General features: G+C 46.0%; 1 protein-coding gene across 4 annotated transcripts in view; it reads right to left on the bottom strand.

Moving 5' to 3' along the window:
- Positions 1 to 19500, bottom strand: part of ppp2r3a (protein phosphatase 2, regulatory subunit B'', alpha) — a 307995-nt gene extending 288495 nt beyond the window's left edge. For 2 of the 4 annotated variants that reach the window (XM_048542153.2, XM_048542157.2), the window contains exons 1-2: positions 19207 to 19500; positions 2839 to 2995 (exon numbers count right to left, since the gene is read on the bottom strand). The gene's annotated coding sequence lies outside the window, so the exon portion shown is untranslated. The remainder of the gene's footprint in view (positions 1 to 2838; positions 2996 to 19206) is intronic. The other 2 variants (XM_048542154.2, XM_059651020.1) reach the window with 1 other exon arrangement.
- Positions 19501 to 21058: the final 1558 nt, after the last annotated feature.

Genomic DNA, 21058 nt, shown 5'->3' with positions numbered 1-21058 from the left:
TCAGTGCTGTGTCTCAACCTGTAAGTAAGCTGGATGTGGCCAGACAGGCACCGATACCATCCAATATCTACTCATGAAGTCACCCTTCCTTATTTCTGCACTGTGTGTGTGGGTGGATGGGGGGGGGGGATTCGGGTCGGGGGAGGTGGAGGAGGAAACCATACATTCCCCAAAGCTTACCAATGCCTGCCATTTTGACAGTAGTTTAATGTTAATGCTACTATTCGGTGTCAGCCAGGACTCATCAGCAGCACCCTCACCTCTGAGCATTTTGGGCGCAAGTCCCACTTCATCAGATACAATCACAAAATCTGCCAATCAAGTCAGTGTATTACTGAGCGAGTGCTGCACTATATGGTATTTTCCCAGTTAATCACTGCTGGCGCTTCATGGTATTTGCCACCACTACTTGTATGTGGTATTGGGTAAGGATTGTTTGAGGGAACTTGCTGCCACACACCTTTCTTTGTCTTTGGCTCACCTAATGATTAGTGGTAGAAGACAAAACCCCATTCAGTATCATCAGAAGCAACATTGTTCTTAGATGACAAGGGGCTTATTGTATGACAGCAATCACTGCAACTACATTTGATCAATTACTAGGACATTGCACAGAAGAATAGAGAGTGCTCCCTTTGAAAGTTGGGGTGGAACTCTCAGTCTCTAACTACAGCCTGTATGTGACATGTAGAACTATGGTGAAGCCAATGTTCATTAACATGAACATTAACCTCATCAAAACTATTCTATTTTACAACATTTTTTAAAATTCCAGAACCCTCACCCCATCCCCCTCTCTGATGAAGGGTCTAGGCCCGAAACGTCAGCTTTTGTGCTCCTGAGATGCTGCTGGGCCTGCTGTGTTCATCCAGCCTCACATTTTACTACTTTACAACATGTTGTCTTATCCATGGGACAGGACCTGGCACAAAGTGAATTCTGAGGTAAATGTAGAAGACCCTAAAGCACTATTTTGAAGAAAAACAAGAATGTTTTTCACCATATAATAGTTACCATCTATCCTATAATTAACTTTCAACAGAGATTATTGGGCTATTTATCTTATTACTTTTTGTGGGACTTTGCTATGTAGAAATTGGCCATCCTATTTCCTACATGTACAACAGCGAGTCCATTTCAAAACCACTATTTATTGTAAAGTGCTTCAGGACATTCTGAGGCCAAGAGGGGTGTTAGACTAATGCAAATATTTTTCTTTCTGCTTTGTTTTAATTTTGGAGATGTAAGAAGCTGTCTGGTTGTTTTTAAGATGGATGAGATTAAAACGCTGGACATGTAATTCTTTTATTAAGAAAAAGTAAAATATTCTAAATAGTAATGGTGAGCATGCTCAAACTTATGAAGTGAATGCACATATTGTGATAACATATATTGCAAGTGCAAAGTTCATGCAAATTTTAAGCATTGTGTTTAATGGGTGCGCAATGTGACTGGAGGATTTCATCATACATTTTATCCATACAATTGTTCTTTAAGTAAACTGCAGTACTCATGCTAAGGTACGCATGTAGTACGCTGAAGGCTAAGCCCCTTTAGTTTGTGCTATATTGCCTAATAACCACAGAAAGAGGCCTCAACTATGTTTGTTGTAATGGGAAAGCACATTTATGATCCTAGATTAACATCCGTTATTATAAGTTTAACATTTGGGTCTGACCGTTGACTAGTTGCATTCAGGTCTTTTAAGGTCAACTCAAATATTGCACAAACCTGAATTCTCATCACTAGCTTGTAACATTTACCATGACTCGTGATGTCGCTCTATTTAAATTGAGACAACAATCAGAAAACAATGTATTGGAAGTCATTTCCAGGATTATTTGGAAACAAATAATATGACATCGTATCCAAGATAAATTGAAAGTAAAATGATTAGCTTGACCTTGTTTTGCATTAAACTAAAGATTTCATTTGTGCTTAAAGCATTAGTGCTATTATTATAAATCCAAATGTCAAAAAATGCTATATTTCAAAAGTTACTTTTGAGCAACATATTTTCTGATTCTAACCTAAAGAACTTTACTTTGAAGAGGTGTTGACAGAACATCTCTAAACATACTTGGCTAAGATTAAACCAAGTCCAAGATAAGCTAAGATTGCTAAAATCCCATTAAGTGGGCTAAAGACTGTGGTGTGCCAACAATGAAATTTTTCCTCATGATTTATACATTATTTGGAGCATTGGTCCCTAACAGGAACATTTCTGTGAAGTATTTTTCAGTTGCTTCAGAACAGACGACGTATTGACGGAAACCACACAATTACATCCAGTAAAGATCGCCAATGACTTTACTAGTTCTTCTTATTCATTTTCGTTTTTCTTCATACGATGGAGATAACTTCTGATTTTAAGGGGAGAATCAAGTTAAATGTTGATTCAGGTTGACTGGTAACATGCGTTCCATCTGGAAGTATTCAGTGCCATACTGTATTTTTGATTTTGAATCGGGCTTACAATAATTTCAAATCCAATTGACAGAATACACTGACTATTCTGGATGATATAGTTATTAGCTATAGTGTTAATAGATTGCATCTCCCAGCCTAGCACCAAGATCGCCTTGGTTCAAATGTACAAACATGACTTATGTCCTTTTTAAATAAAAAACCAAGGGAATGAAAGAAGAATAATAAGTCTGGAGTGAAGTGGGCATTCTGGGTGAGCATAGGGTACCACAACTAATACTGTATGTCATTTTGTGTGCTTCCAGACTCAAAAGGGTCAACACGTCTCCTTGGACACTTTGTTGCCTGAAAAATAGATGCGGTACAAGCAAAAGTCCATGGCTTTATTTTTATATCAAGTGTTTCACTAACCTTTCTTTGTTTGCCAAACACTTCAAACCAACGACGCAGCTTGTAATGAAATGAATAAAGTAAACACGTCAGGCATGTTATTCCATTTTGAAGCCAAATATCTAGCTGTTTTGCAGTGTTCGTTCCACAGTAATCAGGGTAGTGTCCCTTCAACAACCTTTTAGGAAAAAAAAAGTCACCAATTATATCAAAGACCACATTCAAAAGATTTTAACAACAGGATCTATATGATTTAATTGGATCTTCTGTATGGGATAATTAAGAGGCAAATAGGTAATTGCAGGAAACTAAGGTGCTGTTATTTAAATAAAAGGCATAAACTATATTAACGGCCAACTGAGCCAGAAAATCTTGCTTTGCCCAACAATACGATATTGAGTCGTAGCACATATCCTCTATAGCTAAAGAAAAGCACTATTTTTCACCAGGCATTGAGTAATGGTCTGCAGTTTTTACTCCAAATTTTCTTGCTGTTCTCTTGAATATAGTCTTGAGCTAAAGTAATGATTTGCAGAGAGCGGGATTCCTTTGTGACAGAGCATTATCATGTATGGTCCTACAAAGGTGGCTGTTCCCTTTTATTCATTCACAGGATGACAGTGGTGCTTGTAAGTCTGATCTCACACACCAAATCTACGGCCTTCTTGGCCTTTGCTGTGCAAGTATCAAGTCAGGTAATATAACAACTGTCTCAAACAGCCGTTACCTCACTAACATATCCTATCCAATGCCACGCAATGATTGAGTTTGTTATTATTCTTAAGTTTACACACATGAACAATTTGCAATTTCTGTATACAACCAGCGGTCTGCAGACAGTTTCTTTCCCCTGTCCTCCAGCTCTTTATATAGCTATCAGTCTGAACAACAGGAATGCACTAGAATTGTCAGGGTGTACCAGTGCCATTGTACAATAGTAGGAATTACACTATTGCCATAATTCTGCCATTTGAAATAATTGAGCAGGTGTATTCTCTTCTTCGTGAGGACTTCCAGTGGAAAATACTTAGTGCTGGCATGTACTGTAATAAATTTTTTAGAATAAGGTATTTTGGTTTTAGTTCACTTGCCAACATTTGAATTCTCTTTCATCTAAGCAGGGTGACAAATTTTTTTTTAAACTGCTGCTAAAATGAAGATGTTCAACTGAAGCATATCAGTAATCGCTAAAACATACATTTTTTCCAAGCTTTGAGACTCTATGACTTGCACACATCAGGTCAATTTGCAAAGAATATCAATTTAAGAAGAAAACCAATATTTATCGTATATGAGGACTTGACCTGTCAGTTATCAGTAACTGGTGCATTCTGCCTGACAATGACTCAACCAATCAAATTCTGCTGGTCAACTCAACAGCATTCCCAATTTGTATAGTATAAATGTTGGTTTGCCTTAAATTGGTTTCCCATGAATTGTCCTGATGAAAGCAAGTTGAAAAGCTTCTACAAAATGTGTCTTTTTCAGCAATATGCAGTTAAGCACTACCAAATGACCATCAACATTAGTAGTTTTAAGTTAATTTGAATATCTTTCACGATAATATGTGTAAAATACTTCTATTGACCAATGTAATGTTTGCGAAGTAGCTGAGGATTTCTTTACAATGTCATGTGCACTGACTTAATAATCCTAATTTTTCACACTAACTATACTGTAAAATAGGCACAATAAATTTGAGCTGTAGAATTGCAAACACTTATATAATTGGCTATTTAAATTTCTGATATATTTAACAGCCCATAAGTACCTAAATGTTAATTTAGTTTTGAAAAGGTAGGTGATCACCTTTCAACTGTAATGACATTGTTGCAAATTACAAAGCATTACAGTCTTTGTTACATTAAATTACTCAACATTTTATGTGATTTGTTTGGAGATCGCATGAACTAAAAATTATTCTTGGTAATGAGTGAGTTCTTAAAGTCTGACTATTTCATTAATGTGGTACAACTGAAGATTCCTCTGAAGATTGTAAGGCAGTCGCTACTTCATCACTTGAAATCCGTAGACAGAGTTTTGATATTTTAAATCTCTGCAAAGTATTTGGAGTATGACGTAACCTGATATGCAAAGCAACTACAACACGGTAACACTCAGTGGCACATTAAGTTGTGAAATCAGTTTAAGAAGGAAAATGCTATTAACCAAATCAACAGGACGTAGAACATATGACTAGCAGCTATTGTCAATCTAGCTACAGCTTGCAAGTGTAAGGGTGTGTGACTGTCTGCAATATGTACTGAACTTCTGCAATAAATCTGTCTGAGTTAACCTATAATTGGGTGCTCAAATAAACAGAACCCATATTCATTTAGCAATCCTTGGTTGAGCTTCAAAACTTTGTTAGGAAGGCACAAAAAAAACACAATCAATGCTGAACCTTACTAAATTCTGCAGTTGCTTGAAATCCAAAGTGAAAACAAAATTCTGGAAATACTCAGCAGATCAGGCAACATCAGCTGACAGAAATAAAGATAACATCTGAGGTTATGATGAACAGCTGAGGAAAGATAGAAATGGAATAAATTTCAAGCAAGTGAAAGGGATCAAGGGAAGAGTTGACAACAAAAAGGAACGGTCTGTGCTGGGGTTGAGGCAGAGACATGAAAAAAAAACCTAAGGTATGACGTTAATGAATTAAATGCAAGAACCAAAACGACGTGCCCAAATGAGAGGTAAAGGGCTGAATGGCAGCTGTCTGAACGCAGGGTGATGGAAAAAGAAATAAAAAGTGAAATAAATCAAACCAGATCTAAAATTGTTGAGTCCAGAAATCTGTAGATTGTCAAGTTGAGCAGTGATATACTTCCTTGGGTTTGCATGCGAGATTCATTGGAAAACTGCAACAGGCCAAGGACAGAAAGTTCGGAACAGGGAATTGAAATGAGAAACAACTGACAGCTCAGGGTCATTTTTATGAGGAATTTAACCTAGAATTGAACCTGGCAGGAATGAGGCTCATTTGGGTGGTATGGTATATAAATGTCAGACTTAAATCAACTTTGATGGGAAGTAAAAACAGGACATGATGTAAAACAATTGGAATATGCCTCATTCCAGTCAGGTGGATTAGGTTAAAATGATTCAAATTGTCACCACTCAGTACAACATAACTCCTTCTGATCGAAAAAGGTCAATGATGTCGAAAATTAACGGTTTATCTCACTGCAGATATTGCCAGGCCTGCTGAATATACCCAGCATTTCTTGATTTAACAACATCTTCAATTCATGTTTGCAGAATTAAAATTGAGCTACCTTTCCTACTCTGTTTTAAGCAGATCTGTTCATCTCTGGATTGATGTTCCCAAATTACCAACTTCACATTAAAGAGCAGCAGCAACATAATAAACACAGCAGTTGAAGAAGCTGGCTTACCATTACTTTCACAGGATAACTAAGCTGGGACACTGAATACATGGTTGCCATCAACTATATCCCAAGCGCAAACATAAAAAGCAAGCTTCAGCATCAAAATATTTGGTCTCCTTTTACTTAAAGATCTCTAGAATATAGAAAAATCACAAATCCAAAAGTAGTAACATCCAAAATGGCATTTTTTTTTAAATGAGTGCAGAATTTCATTTTACCATTAACTCAATTAAGAATCTCAAGATTAATAAATATGCGTGTAATTTAGTTGCATTCTTAGTAATCACAACATTTTCAACAGAGAAATTGAGAGGCATGTCTCAGAGAAAGACTGGTCAAGGATAGCTTGAGATCCCCAATTTTGCAGCCATTAATTTAGAAGGTTGGAAAATCATGATAATTGGGCAAGTTGACGTTTGAAAGATCTCTGCCAGCTTTGTTATCACCATAGGAATTAACGTAGGCATGTAAGAGGGAGGGAGAAAGAGAGTTAGTGAGGGCAAGAGACAAAGACAGGAGTGTGGTGGAGTGGAAGAGAGAGTGTCGGTGAGAGAGTCGTAGAGTAATACAGCATGGAAAGTGAGAGAGAGTGCACAACTGCGTGGGAGAGAGTGAGTACATGGAAGACAGCGAGAAAAAGAGGGAGTGGGAGAGTGGAAGAGAGACAGTGAGTGACAGAGTCAGAGTAATACAGCATGGAAAGCGAGTAAGTGTGTGAGGGAGAGAGAAAAACAGTGCAAGGGAGAATGAGTGAGACAGAGAGGGGGGAGGGAGGGTGAGTGATGGATTGGGAGAGTGGAAAAGAGGGATTGAAACAGAGACAGCATGAGGGGGACGGGAAGAGGGGGGGGACGGGAAGAGGGGGGGGACGGGAAGAGGGGGGGGGACGGGAAGAGGGGGGGGGACGGGAAGAGGGGGGGGGACGGGAAGAGGGGGGGGGACGGGAAGAGGGGGGGGGACGGGAAGAGGGGGGGGGACGGGAAGAGGGGGGGGACGGGAAGAGGGGGGGGACGGGAAGAGGGGGGGGACGGGAAGAGGGGGGGGACGGGAAGAGGGGGGGGACGGGAAGAGGGGGGGGACGGGAAGAGGGGGGGGACGGGAAGAGGGGGGGGACGGGAAGAGGGGGGGGACGGGAAGAGGGGGGGGACGGAAGAGGGGGGGGGACGGAAGAGGGGGGGGGACGGAAGAGGGGGGGGGACGGAAGAGGGGGGGGGACGGAAGAGGGGGGGGGACGGAAGAGGAGGGGGACGGGAAGAGGAGGGGGACGGGAAGAGGAGGGGGACGGGAAGAGGAGGGGGACGGGAAGAGGAGGGGGACGGGAAGAGGAGGGGGACGGGAAGAGGAGGGGGACGGGAAGAGGAGGGGGACGGGAAGAGGAGGGGGACGGGAAGAGGAGGGGGACGGGAAGAGGAGGGGGACGGGAAGAGGAGGGGGACGGGAAGAGGAGGGGGACGGGAAGAGGAGGGGGACGGGAAGAGGAGGGGGACGGGAAGAGGAGGGGGACGGGAAGAGGAGGGGGACGGGAAGAGGAGGGGGACGGGAAGAGGAGGGGGGGGGAAGAGGAGGGGGGGGGAAGAGGAGGGGGGGGGAAGAGGAGGGGGGGGGGAAGAGGAGGGGGGGGGGAAGAGGAGGGGGGGGGGAAGAGGAGGACGGGGGGGGGGAAGAGGAGGACGGGGGGGGGAAGAGGAGGACGGGGGGGGGAAGAGGAGGACGGGGGGGGGAAGAGGAGGACGGGGGGGGGGGAAGAGGAGGACGGGGAGGGGGGAAGAGGAGGACGGGGAGGGGGGGGGGAAGAGGAGGACGGGGGGGGGGGAAGAGGAGGACGGGGAGGGGGGGGGGAAGAGGAGGACGGGGGGGGGGGAAGAGGAGGACGGGGAGGGGGGGGGGAAGAGGGGGAAGAGGAGGACGGGGAGGGGGGGGAAGAGGGGGAAGAGGAGGACGGGGAGGGGGGGGAAGAGGAGGACGGGGAGGGGGGGGAAGAGGAGGGAAGAGGAGGACGGGGGGGGAAGAGGAGGACGGCGGGGGGGGAGAGGAGGACGGGGAGGGGGGGGAAGAGGAGGACGGGGGGGGGGGGGGGAAGAGGAGGGAAGAGGAGGACGGGGGGGGGAAGAGGAGGACGGGGGGGGGAAGAGGAGGACGGGGGGGGGAAGAGGAGGACGGGGGGGGGGAGAGGAGGACGGGGGGGGGGAGAGGAGGACGGGGGGGGGGAGAGGAGGACGGGGGGGGGGAGAGGAGGACGGGGGGGGGAGAGGAGGACGGGGGGGGGGAGAGGAGGACGGGGGGGGGGAGAGGAGGACGGGGGGGGGGAGAGGAGGACGGGGGGGGGGAGAGGAGGACGGGGGGGGGGAGAGGAGGACGGGGGGGGGAGAGGAGGACGGGGGGGGGGAGAGGAGGACGGGGGGGGGGAGAGGAGGACGGGGGGGGGGGAGAGGAGGACGGGGGGGGGAGAGGAGGACGGGGGGGGGGGAAGAGGAGGACGGGGAGGGGGGGGGAAGAGGAGGACGGGGGGGGGGAAGAGGAGGACGGGGAGGGGGGGGAAGAGGAGGGAAGAGGAGGACGGGGGGGGGAAGAGGAGGGAAGAGGAGGACGGGGGGGGGAAGAGGAGGGGGGGGGAAGAGGAGGGGGGGGAAGAGGAGGGGGGGGAAGAGGAGGGGGGGGGAAGAGGAGGGGGGGGGAAGAGGAGGGGGGGGGAAGAGGAGGGGGGGGGAAGAGGAGGGGGGGGGAAGAGGAGGGGGGGGAGAAGAGGAGGGGGGGGAGAAGAGGAGGGGGGGGGGAAGAGGAGGGGGGGGGGAAGAGGAGGGGGGGGGGAAGAGGAGGGGGGGGGGAAGAGGAGGGGGGGGGGAAGAGGAGGGGGGGGGAAGAGGAGGGGGGGGGAAGAGGAGGGGGGGGGGAAGAGGAGGGGGGGGGGAAGAGGAGGGGGGGGGAAGAGGAGGGGGGGGGAAGAGGAGGGGGGGGGAAGAGGAGGGGGGGGAAGAGGAGGGGGGGGAAGAGGAGGGGGGGGAAGAGGAGGGGGGGGGGAAGAGGAGGGGGGGGGAAGAGGAGGGGGGGGGAAGAGGAGGGGGGGGGAAGAGGAGGGGGGGGGAAGAGGAGGGGGGGGAAGAGGAGGACGGGGAGGGGGGGGGGGGAAGAGGAGGACGGGGAGGGGGGGGGGGAAGAGGAGGACGGGGAGGGGGGAAGAGGAGGACGGGGGGGGGGGAAGAGGAGGACGGGGAGGGGGGGGGGAAAGAGGAGGACGGGGGGGGGGGAAGAGGAGGACGGGGGCGGGGGGGGGAGAGGAGGACGGGGAGGGGGGGGAAGAGGAGGACGGGGAGGGGGGGGGGAAGAGGAGGACGGGGAGGGGGGGGGAAAGAGGAGGACGGGGAGGGGGGGGAAAGAGGAGGACGGGGAGGGGGGGGGGAAGAGGAGGACGGGGAGGGGGGGGGGGAAGAGGAGGACGGGGAGGGGGGGGGGGAAGAGGAGGACGGGGAGGGGGGGGGGAAGAGGAGGACGGGGAGGGGGGGGGGAAGAGGAGGACGGGGAGGGGGGGGAGGGGGGGGGGAAGAGGAGGACGGGGAGGGGGGGGGAAGAGGGGGAAGAGGAGGACGGGGAGGGGGGGGAAGAGGGGGAAGAGGAGGACGGGGAGGGGGGGGGAAGAGGAGGACGGGTAGGGGGGGGGGAAGAGGAGGACGGGGAGGGGGGGGGGAAGAGGAGGACGGGGAGGGGGGGGGGGAAGAGGAGGACGGGGAGGGGGGGGGGGAAGAGGAGGACGGGGAGGGGGGGGGAAGAGGAGGACGGGGAGGGGGGCGGAAGAGGAGGACGGGGAGGGGGGGGGAAGAGGAGGACGGGGAGGGGGGGGGGGAAGAGGAGGACGGGGAGGGGGGGGGGAAGAGGAGGACGGGGAGGGGGGGGGGAAGAGGAGGACGGGGAGGGGGGGGGGGGAAGAGGTGGACGGGGAGGGGGGGGGAAGAGGAGGACGGGGAGGGGGGGGAAGAGGAGGACGGGGAGGGGGGGGAAGAGGAGGACGGGGAGGGGGGGGGGGAAGAGGAGGACGGGGAGGGGGGGGGAAGAGGAGGACGGGGAGGGGGGGGGGGAAGAGGAGGACGGGGAGGGGGGGGGAAGAGGAGGGAAGAGGAGGACGGGGGGGGGAAGAGGAGGACGGGGGGGGGAAGAGGAGGACGGGGGGGGGAAGAGGAGGACGGGGGGGGGAAGAGGAGGACGGGGGGGGGAAGAGGAGGACGGGGGGGGGAAGAGGAGGACGGGGGGGGGGAAGAGGAGGACGGGGAGGGGGGGGAAGAGGAGGACGGGGAGGGGGGGGGAAGAGGAGGACGGGGGGGGGGGAAGAGGAGGACGGGGGGGGGGGAAGAGGAGGACGGGGAGGGGGGGGGAAGAGGAGGACGGGGAGGGGGGGGAAGAGGAGGGAAGAGGAGGACGGGGGGGGGAAGAGGAGGACGGGGGGGGGGAAGAGGAGGACGGGGAGGGGGGGGGAAGAGGAGGGAAGAGGAGGACGGCGGGGGGGGGAAGAGGAGGACGGGGGGGGGGAAGAGGAGGACGGGGGGGGGGGAAGAGGAGGACGGGGAGGGGGGGGAAGAGGAGGACGGGGAGGGGGGGGAAGAGGAGGACGGGGAGGGGGGGGAAGAGGAGGACGGGGAGGGGGGGGAAGAGGAGGACGGGGAGGGGGGGGGGGGGGGGGAGGAAGCCAGTCCTATGCTCATACTTCCAACCCCTGTTTCACCTGCCCTGCTACTACCAACCATGATTCCCACTGATAAGTTCCCTCTTGGACCCACTACTCCTGGTCTTCATGATGCTTCGCTGCCAGTAGCTATGACCTGACACAGTGATCTTGCTCTCTCCAGGTGACCTGCGGCTGCAGGCAGGGTGGGACATTGTTGCTCTAGGACAGTTTGGCAGCAAGCCCATCACATGAACACCCAAGTATCTGGTAAGTACAAGATCTGCTAGACATTACCATTCTTGGTGGTGGGAGTGTGTGCAAAGCAACGGGCTAAAGAACAACAGGGAAAATAAATGAGACTAAAAAGTGTGGAGCTGGATAAACACAGCAGGCCAAGCAGCATCTCAGGAGCACAAAAGCTGAAGGGTCTAGGCCCGAAACGTCAGCTTTTGTGCTCCTAAGATGCTGCTTGGCCGGCTGTGTTCATCCAGCTCCACACTTTTAAATCTCAGATTCTTCAGTATCTGCAGTTCCCATTATCTCTGATCACAGGAGAAATAATGATTTACTATGAATAACAACGATCTGAGATGCATTATCTGAAGAGATGGTGGAAGTAGATTTTTTAAAATTGTCAAAAAAGGAATTAGCTTTTTTTTAAGAAAAGCAGGAAAGTACAGAACTTTTCAATTCAGTCAAAGCTAAGCAAGTGAATGGGGTTAATTGATTAACAACTGCGTAGATATTAAGGGGGCATGGGTGTGTGGGAGGAGAAGCAAGACTGAATAATTTATAAAATCTATCCACAAAGAAAAGTGTCTTGAATTCTGTCTCACTGATAGGTTTGACATGACTAGGGTCAAGAATGCAGTAAAAGGGTAGGCTTTCAATGGACATGAGCAGATACGAAAGCAGAATGCCCTACATTCATGCTACAGGATATCATAATTCTGTGATATAAATGTTTTAATGTTTGCAAATGATTTAAAGATTCTGGCAAAATTGAGGTAATAGTGCATCGGTCTTTACTGCTACTGATGGATAGCAATACAGGTGTCATGGTGGCTCAGTGGTTAGCAGTGCTGCCCCACAGTGCAGGGATCTGTGTTTGATTCCAGCCTCAGATGACTGTTGTCCCCACGTCTGCATGGGTTTCTGGTGGGTGCTCTGGATTCCTCCCACAGTCCAAATGTGCAGGTTAGTGGATTAGCCATGCTAAAGTGTCCAGGGATGTGCAGGCCTAGGTGGATCAGCCAATGGTAAACATGGAATGACAGGGGTAGGATAGGGTTTGGGTCTTAATGGTCTGCTCTTCAGAGGGTCACAGCAGACTCAATGGGCTGAATAATTTTTTCTTGCACTGTAGGGGTTTTATAATTAATGTATAAATAATAATTCAGACACCCCCATTTAGCTGAATAATTCAAAAGTCCATTAGGAGCAGTGTTTAAATGTTGCTTCTGTACAACATTCCAGTTCTAAAGATTGGCCTTGTTTTTCTTGATAAATTTCCGAGTTTCACATTTGTGTCACAGAAGAAGAATGAAGTAGGGAAAAGGAAATACAGTGAATAGGGGTTTATGCAGTAATTGCATTTCTGCGTGAAACTTCTAGAATTGGAGAAGTCTCGTCTATGCTGAGACTAATGGGTTAGCCTGTTGTGTCCATTTGACTCTCAGCTAATATTAACTCTTTCACTCTTCTGTAAATTGAAAGTGTGCCTTAGACAAATCTGCAACTAGCAAAAATAAAGAAACAGACCATTCTCTGAGACATACAATCTATCAATACAGGTAAAAGTGAACTAATCTATTGTTAACGCTACGGTCATATAACATCAACAGTGTAGTTATTCCAATTGTCACTGCTGTATTTCTTTGCAATGAATTATTGCTTCAGTTGACTTCGTTTATATACATTTTAACAGCTTGAGTTTTCGTGGTTCTCATCACTCAGCACATTTAAACAGCTCAGCAAACATCAGTAACTTTAATCTTAAATGTTGTTAATATAGAAGGGTCACACAAATTTGACTGGTGTCTGGTAGCTACACAACTCTTGTACAATGGTTTGTCTTCCTCACTGATTGACAGACCTATTCTTTATGGTGTTGACTTCATTAGATTACTGACCTGATGTAATATCTGGTGTTACCTGGATAAATCCACCTTGTTAAGTTCATAATTCTCTGATCATTGGCAAGTTACTGCACAAATCCCTGTTGCAGCTTGTTATTTATGAGAATAGTGTGATCTCAGTTTTAACACTTCTGTTAGAATATAACAGAATTAGCTGAGAGACAGCTAATAGTACATCATTGTATCCATTACTCATTTGAAGACAGACACTGATGTTCTGATGAAGGGTCCCAACCCGAAACATCAACTTTCCTGCTCTTTTGATGCTGCCTGAACTGTTGTGTACCTCCAGCTCCACACTGTGTTGACTCTGACTCCAGCATCTGCAGTTCTTGCTATGCCATTCAAAGTCAGATATGTATACAAACACCGAAATCAAATGGATCAGGCAGCATCAATGGAGAGAAAGCAAGCTAACGTTTTGAGTCTAGATGACTCTTCAGAGTATGCAAGTCATTTCCTACGTTATTACTGCTCATTGAATAGTACTACAGATATGGTAGACTGACCGACAAACATAATGTGGCACACAGAGGCTTTCGAAGTTGAAATATTTGCTTCTTAACCACACATGTACTTAACAAAGTGGGAGTGCCAATCTTTCCAAATATGCCAAGCTATTCAATGTAATAGCTTGTGATATTTCTGTGTAACAATTCTATGTGTGCAACTGAGACAAACAAGTGAGAGTAGTCTCAGATTTTATTGTTGATCGGTGCAGATTTAGTCACTCTCTGCTCAATTTGCCTCAGCGCCTCATGATGATTGAGGAAGAAATCAAATCAGGCATCGCATTCTTCATGAATTAATTCTGCTGGATAATATGAGTCAGGTGAAACTGAGATTTTTCTATGGTTAAATTATTTCACCAGCTGTCTAGATTTGGGGATAGAAGTAATCATTCTGGGATGTGGGGATCAATACTACCTCTGGGCAATGCATCAGAGGGACTGTAGCCAAAGTCCAGAAATGGTGAACAATAGCACCAAGCTTGCTGATGGAAAATCTCATTAATTTTTCCATGTCAACACCTTTAAATTCAATCACCTCAAAAGCAGAATGGCCAAAAATTTGGCTTTCCTAACTGTTTCCCCATACAAGAACTGAGAAGGTTATGGAGACCATAGGTAATTACTGTTTATATTAAAGGTTTTCAATTAAGGTTATATTTGAAACAAACAAAAAAACCAAAATTGCTGCAAGAACTCAGCAGGCCTGATAGCATCTGTGGAGACAGAATAAAGTTAAAGTCTAGTGACCTACCTTTAGAACTTTAATATCAACTGCTCTGCCATTTGGTCATGGCCGACATGTTTCTCAACCCCATTTTCCTGCCTTCTCCCTGTAACCTTAGATTCTTGATTAGCACGGGAATCAATCTGCGATACACTCAGTGAGTTGGCCTCCTTCTGTGGCAATGAGTTCCACAGATTCACCACTCTCTGGCAGAAGAAATTTCTCCTCATTTCAGTTCTAAAGGGTCATGCCTATACATTAGGCTATTGTCACACTTCTTCGTTGCTGATTAAATGACGATATAAATCAAGAATAGGAAATTCCTACTACAAAGCAATTCTTTTGTTAGTGGACAAGTTTTGATGCTGTAATTTTTGCCAATTAATAAACTTTAAGTTACATGTGAAAATAATTCACAAGCATGTTTATTTTTTCTAACAAGATGCACTTGAATATTTCCCTTCTTCAATTACAACTATATTTTGCAACTAACCCCCATAATGATAAAAAGCTTATTTTATAGAACAGGCACATTTTATATAATTCTCTCTCCCATCAATATTACACAATTGACTAAATCCACAAGTACCCGGCTTTAACGTGTACTGGAATGTCCTGCAATTGTCATAAAGCAATGCAAAAAAGAAATCAAGTTTGTATTGCTTTCCCACTTGTAATTTTGGCTTGTTGGAAATTGCTGTGATGGAGCAAAGTTGGTAATTGCAGTCAGCAATCTAGAACATTTTTGCATTAATCTTTGTCCCTTAACATAGTGAGATTCATAATATCAGATATTCCATTTCATTTCCTGTGAATGTCAATGGTCATTCAAGAACCAAGTGTCAAGCTCCAACATGGGATAGCTTTAAGCGGAAACTAGTTACTCCTGAAGTTTGGTTTAAACCGAGATTTCCGCAGCTTACATTCAATCTTTCATTCATCATTTTTCCCCCCCCCACACTAACAGCTTCCTCACATTCGCTCTGCCAATTCCTGCATTGTTTGGAAACCCAGGGTTGTGCTTCCCTTGCCACTTCATTGTTCTTTGTTTTAGGTGACAAACATCTCTAATATTGGTTGTTGATTTATTGAGCCAGTATTGTGATCAGATCAATTTCCAATACTTTTTTAGCTTTTCATAAGAGTATTGGCACAGACTAGTTTCATTTTAGGAGCGCAACCTTCAGCCACCCAGTTTACACTGGAGGCCAGCACTATGATTTTAATAGAAACCTATAAATAGTAGAGTTTGATTGGCATTGGATTCACAAGTATCCACTCCCTCCACCACGGGCACTCAGTGGCAGCAGCGTGTACTATCCTCAAGACGCACTGCAGAAATTCACCAAAGATCCTCAGACAGCACCTTCCAAATTCATGACCAATTCCAATTCTAGGACAAGGGCAGCAGGTTCTTGGGAACACCATCCCCTTAAAGTCCCCTTCCAAGCCACTCACCATCCTGACCTGGAAATATCTCGCCGTTCCTTCACGGTGGCTGGGTCAAAATCCTGGAATTCCCTCCATAATCGCATTGTGGGTCGACCCACGGCAGGAGAACTACAGCAGTTCAAGAAGGCAGCTCACCACCACCTTCTCAAGGGTAACTAGGGATGGGCAAGAAATGCTGGCCAGCCACTGATGTCCATGTCCCACAACTAAATTTAAAAAATGCTTCATTACAAAAACATACAGCTGATTATAGGTGAAAATTATGATCTAACACCAATTTTAAGATGCTGATTAAAAGTCAGATATTCGTGTTGGGAGTTTACATTTTGCATCACAGTCCACCTGAACTGGGCATTGAATGGCTTAATCGCTGTTTCTCTTTGAATCATCACTTTGAAGAATTCTTTGAGAAATGAGCATCGGCAGCAGGGACAGTATTTGTTTCACCTTCTGAATTGACTTGGACTGTGTGTAGCTCACTTGACCATTTTGGAGTAAACTGTATTGCTGTGGACCTGGAGACACCGATAAGTAGACCAGGTTTGAATGGCAGAAATTTTACTGAGCCAGATGGGATTTTATGACAATTGATGACCATTGCATAATCATTATCAATAAGACGTGCTTTCTATTCCAATTTTGTTTCTCCTTTTTAATTTGAATCCCTCTACATGCCACGGTGAGATTTGAATGCAGAGATATGCCTGGCCTCCAAAGTACTAGTCCAGGGATATTAACACTACACCACCCTTTCTTTCCTTGGGGGAAGGGGAACAGAGAGCTAAATTCCTTCCTTCAGTCACTGTCAGTAGTTTTGTGGATCTCTATTCATTACCTTTTCTCCCCTGACCTCAGGCCTGTCAGCTGTATTTGTGGATGAGAGCTGGCACTCCCCCCCCCCCCCCCCCATTCAAGTTTTGTGGGCATGCCTGGATTTAAAGCCCATCCCAAATGATCTTGGGGCAGTGGAAACGAGCCATCTCTGAAGCTACATCTACAGTGTTGTTAGGAGGAGAATGAAGGCCAGATTGAAGAGGCTGGCAGCTCAGACTGGCGTCAAGCCATCATTCCTCTGCCATTTGGAACATGTTGGCTCCAAGTCAAGTTTGTAAATGAGGATGCATGCAGGTAGGAAATTTCGGGGAGATACCCTGACATGTAATTGCCATGCTCCCTTTACTTGCTCTCTCAACAACATGCATTCAACAACCCCTGGAGCCAGACCTTTTTTTAAAAAATTCGGCTCTGCAGATGTTGCCTTACTAGGGGGAGGTGTTTGCTTTTGTGCTGACACAGAGCGCTGGGCTGAAGGGTCTGATCCTGTGTGCAATCTCCATTAGTCGGTGTTCCAGCAATTTCTGTGGCGTGCGGAAGATTTTTTTCCCAATGCCTTTGTAACATTCACTGAGCCCATTCCCGTGCCCTTTCGCAATCCCTATCACAAATACCAATGGAAAATGGTACGCGAAAACCACACTGCTGAACACTTGTTTGACAGAATTCAATTAGCGGACCTCACCGAGTATTTTTGTTACATTGTATCCCAAGGTGCCAATGTTAAAACTTCTCTAGTGCAGGTACAGTCTTGCCGAGACTTGATTCCCCTGCCTAAAGGACATTTAGTTTTCTAATGTCTGTAAGTCCTTTCTCTTCAAATTAATCTCAAAAATATTTTAATTAAACAAGAATAAGCAGGGAAAAAGAAACAAACAGAAGCTCTGTAAGCTCTGCATTGGGCCAGTAACACGAACACAATCATCAACGGGCGCTCGTTCGATGAAACTTACAACTATTATATGAAATTAATTCATCTCAGGCACTTCCTTAGAGAGATTCAACAGAATCTAATTTCTGCGACCTTTGGATTCTGCTGGCGGTTCCTCCCACATGCAGTAACTTACTCCCTGCTAACATGTCCTTCACACATCATTACAACCACCAGGGTCCACACACACACACACGGATATGGCATCAGCAGATAAAAGGCATATGGTCAAACAGATTGCAACCCAAGCACAACATCCCCGATAGCTGACGTACCCTGAACAAGAGAACGCTTCTAAGTGAAGAGTGCAGGGTCTTGATATATGGTTAATGAGCCAATTCAAGTAAAAACTTAATATTGATTTTAAAAAAAAACTGACGACATTAATGTAACGGCAAGTTTCAGAAGTCTTGAGGATAGTTGCTTTATTGCAGCAATCTGTGCCGGAAATATAGACAGCAAATCATTTTCCCAATAAAGCAGATTTAAAGACAAAGTGAATTTCTGTGAATGGTGAGTGGTGAAACGAGGAAGAAAATGGAAGTGTCGGCAAATAATAAAAGCGAATGTTCTACGTAGCTGTTAAAGAGGTACTGTCATGGTGAGAAAAAAATAGGGGACTCGAAGGGCGTCAGAATGTGTGTGTGATCTTTTTCGTCACACCGATTTCACCTAAAAGTGACCTACCTCGTGGTGCCCTTTGATCTGAATTTCCCAACAAATGGGGGAAAAGAAAGTTTCCTTTATTTAAATAAAGTCAATATTCCTTTAAATATCAGATCTCAGGGAGTCAGATAAAGGTTATAATGCTGGTACTTAAGCAAGGGTTTCGGATAACATTTATAAACTACTTGAACTACACTTACTTTTTATGATGCCATCTGAACTCCCTCGATTAAATTACACAGTCTGGTAACTAGGTGTTCAATTATTTTATAAATACATCTAACATAAACCCCGACGACAATATACACTGTACAGCAGTAGGAGCCGTAATCACATGAATCCTATTCACTGCCCTGTCTAACACTTTGATGCTGCTGGATATCAGCTACACTTGTTTGTTTGTTGTCGCTGTAACTGTATTGTGTACATGGAGATAGCTCTCGGCGTGACACAGCAAAAGCGGGCTTGATGTTAGTGTGCGTGTGTGCGCGCGCGTGTTTTAGCAAGCAGACCCATGTTCGAGGTGACACCACTTCAAAATCCCAGCGCTAGAGAAATAACCGAAGCACACTTTCCAATGTTTCCATGCGGATAGAACTGCCGATAAATCGTCGGAGTAACTTCGAAACCGTCCATCCCGCTCATCACGAAACTTATTTCTGCAAAATTGTGATAACAGCACCCCGATGTGAAAATAATTTGATTCAACACAGTACAGCCATGAGCTCAAAGCATAACTGTGATTGTTTCATTACATCTTTAGGAATCAGTAAAATCTTTCTCCAGAGACTCTCTCTCTCTCTCTCCCCCCCCCCCAAACTCTCTGATAGAAGCTTCTAATTTCATTCTCTCCATTACTTAAACACAAAACGAGCCTACAGCATTAAATGTAAATGTCATGCCACCGGGAGTTCACTTTAACACAGATTTTCGCAAAAGGCTTTCTTCATGGTTACAATGAGTACAACCGAAGCGGCACTGTTGCTCCAATTCATCTCAGTAAAGCAGTCGCCAAGGCTCAACGTTTTTTTTTAATCATGAAGGATAGCTTGCACAGAACATAAATAAGTATACTCCACATACCCTTTAACTTTCAGTGATGTTCTTCTCGCTTAGCTGATGAAGGGTATACCACAGTTTTACATATAAAAAAGAGGAAAGTCTTGAGACAGCTCCTCTTGTTGCCTCGGGACTTTTACTTTCTTTTCTGGGTGAGGTGTCTTGTGAAACAAAAACAGGGAGGAACAGACTTCCACCGGCAAGCTCTGAGAGCCGACTGCACACAATCCTGCTGAAACTCCTTAACTTATTCCATTCTCACTGTGAGAGTCATAGACAGGCAGGCAGATGCCGTAGAGGAGATTTCTCAGAGGAACTGCTGGTGTTGGAAGGGGGGACCGTCTGAGGGTGTTAATGACAGCCAATCAGAGTCTGGAAACTCTGGAGCGACACTGAAAGTAGCACATGACTTGGCTGGAGTTGGAAGTGTACACACTAGGATTTAAAAACCAGTTCAGACTGATCTATTATAAACGTACTCTAAAAATGGCTTTCAGCAAATCAAATCAAAAGCAGCGTGCATGCTTGATTTTTTTTACTCTGAGGTAAAGCGACATCTGTTTTCAGAAAGAATGCGAGTAACATCATGAAAAAATATTGAGTCAGTCTGGTGAATAATTTATAATTTCCCTGCAAGTTTTCTTCAGTCTTCGAGTTTAGCGGGATATGGGATAACTGCTGTTTGCCAATACCTGGTAACTCGACCATTCTTCATCTTAAAGTCTAAATGAAGGGTGCTGATAGATTAGTTAATCATGGGAAAGGCGGGGGCTGTGGTGATCTCAATCCAGCCTCTGAACTGATACCAACTCAGTGGGGGCCAATGGTCGCTGATTTGGAATACGAATTATTGTCAATTGTGTTTTTCATTAACTGAAGGCATCTGGGATGATACAGTCCTGAGATATAAAAAAAATACAGACTTGGATTTATACCATGCTTTTCATGACCACTGAGTGTCTCAAAGCTCTTTACATTCAATGAAGTGCTGCTGAATTTGGAATATATCAAATGTGGTAGCAAACATCCACAAACATCAATGTCATACAGCCTTATAATCTGATTTTTGTGATGCCAACTGAAGAAATACTGGCCAGGATACTGAAGCTAATGCCTGTAGCTTTTAATTGTTCTGCATTTGTGCCCGCTGTGCTTGATTCCTTAAATCTGATGTGGACTCAGCAAAAATAAACAAAATATTAGAGGCTGCTGGAAGCTAGAACTGTAGGCATGGAGCAGACATTTTAAAGCAGTGTGAATAATCCTGATGTTTAAGGTGGTGTGTCACTGTTCACTGCACAGAAATACAAATTTGCAACTTCCTTTTTCATCTCTTAAATAATGGCATGGGTTCATTTACATCCATCTGAGAGGAGAGTTTGGAGCCTGGATTTAAGATCTCCACTGAAAGATAGCACTTCCTATACTGCAGTACGTCTTCAGTATGACATCAGATATCAGTCTTCATTTTTGTTCTCAAACCCTGGAGTTGGGCTTAAACTTGGAACCTTGTAATTCAGAGATGATTGTGCTGTCAAATGAGCCATGGCTATCATCTAAGAATATTCCTGGTCAAAACTCAGTACATTCGGCAAAGGCTAGAGACTGTTCCTGGAACTCTTGTTTTGTATGGCTTGGTTTCAATCACTACTCACTTCCTTGCATCAAATTCAATTCACATTCCCCTTCTACTCCCAACCACAATTGCTCTGAACCCTTGGAAAAAAAGAACTTTTCCAATCCACCAACAACTGCACTTGCAATTTTTAAAAAATTTCAAACGTATACTTTATTCATAAAAATCCTTGTGTATATACCTTGACACAAAAGCAGTTTGGTTCTGCACAGTTGCATATCAAACAAACAAAACGTTGAG

Source organism: Stegostoma tigrinum, chromosome 14 (genome assembly GCF_030684315.1).
Source record: "Stegostoma tigrinum isolate sSteTig4 chromosome 14, sSteTig4.hap1, whole genome shotgun sequence".
Lineage (NCBI taxonomy): Eukaryota > Metazoa > Chordata > Chondrichthyes > Orectolobiformes > Stegostomatidae > Stegostoma > Stegostoma tigrinum.
Note: the sequence above shows the minus strand (reverse complement) of the source record. Positions and strands in the feature narration are given on the sequence as shown.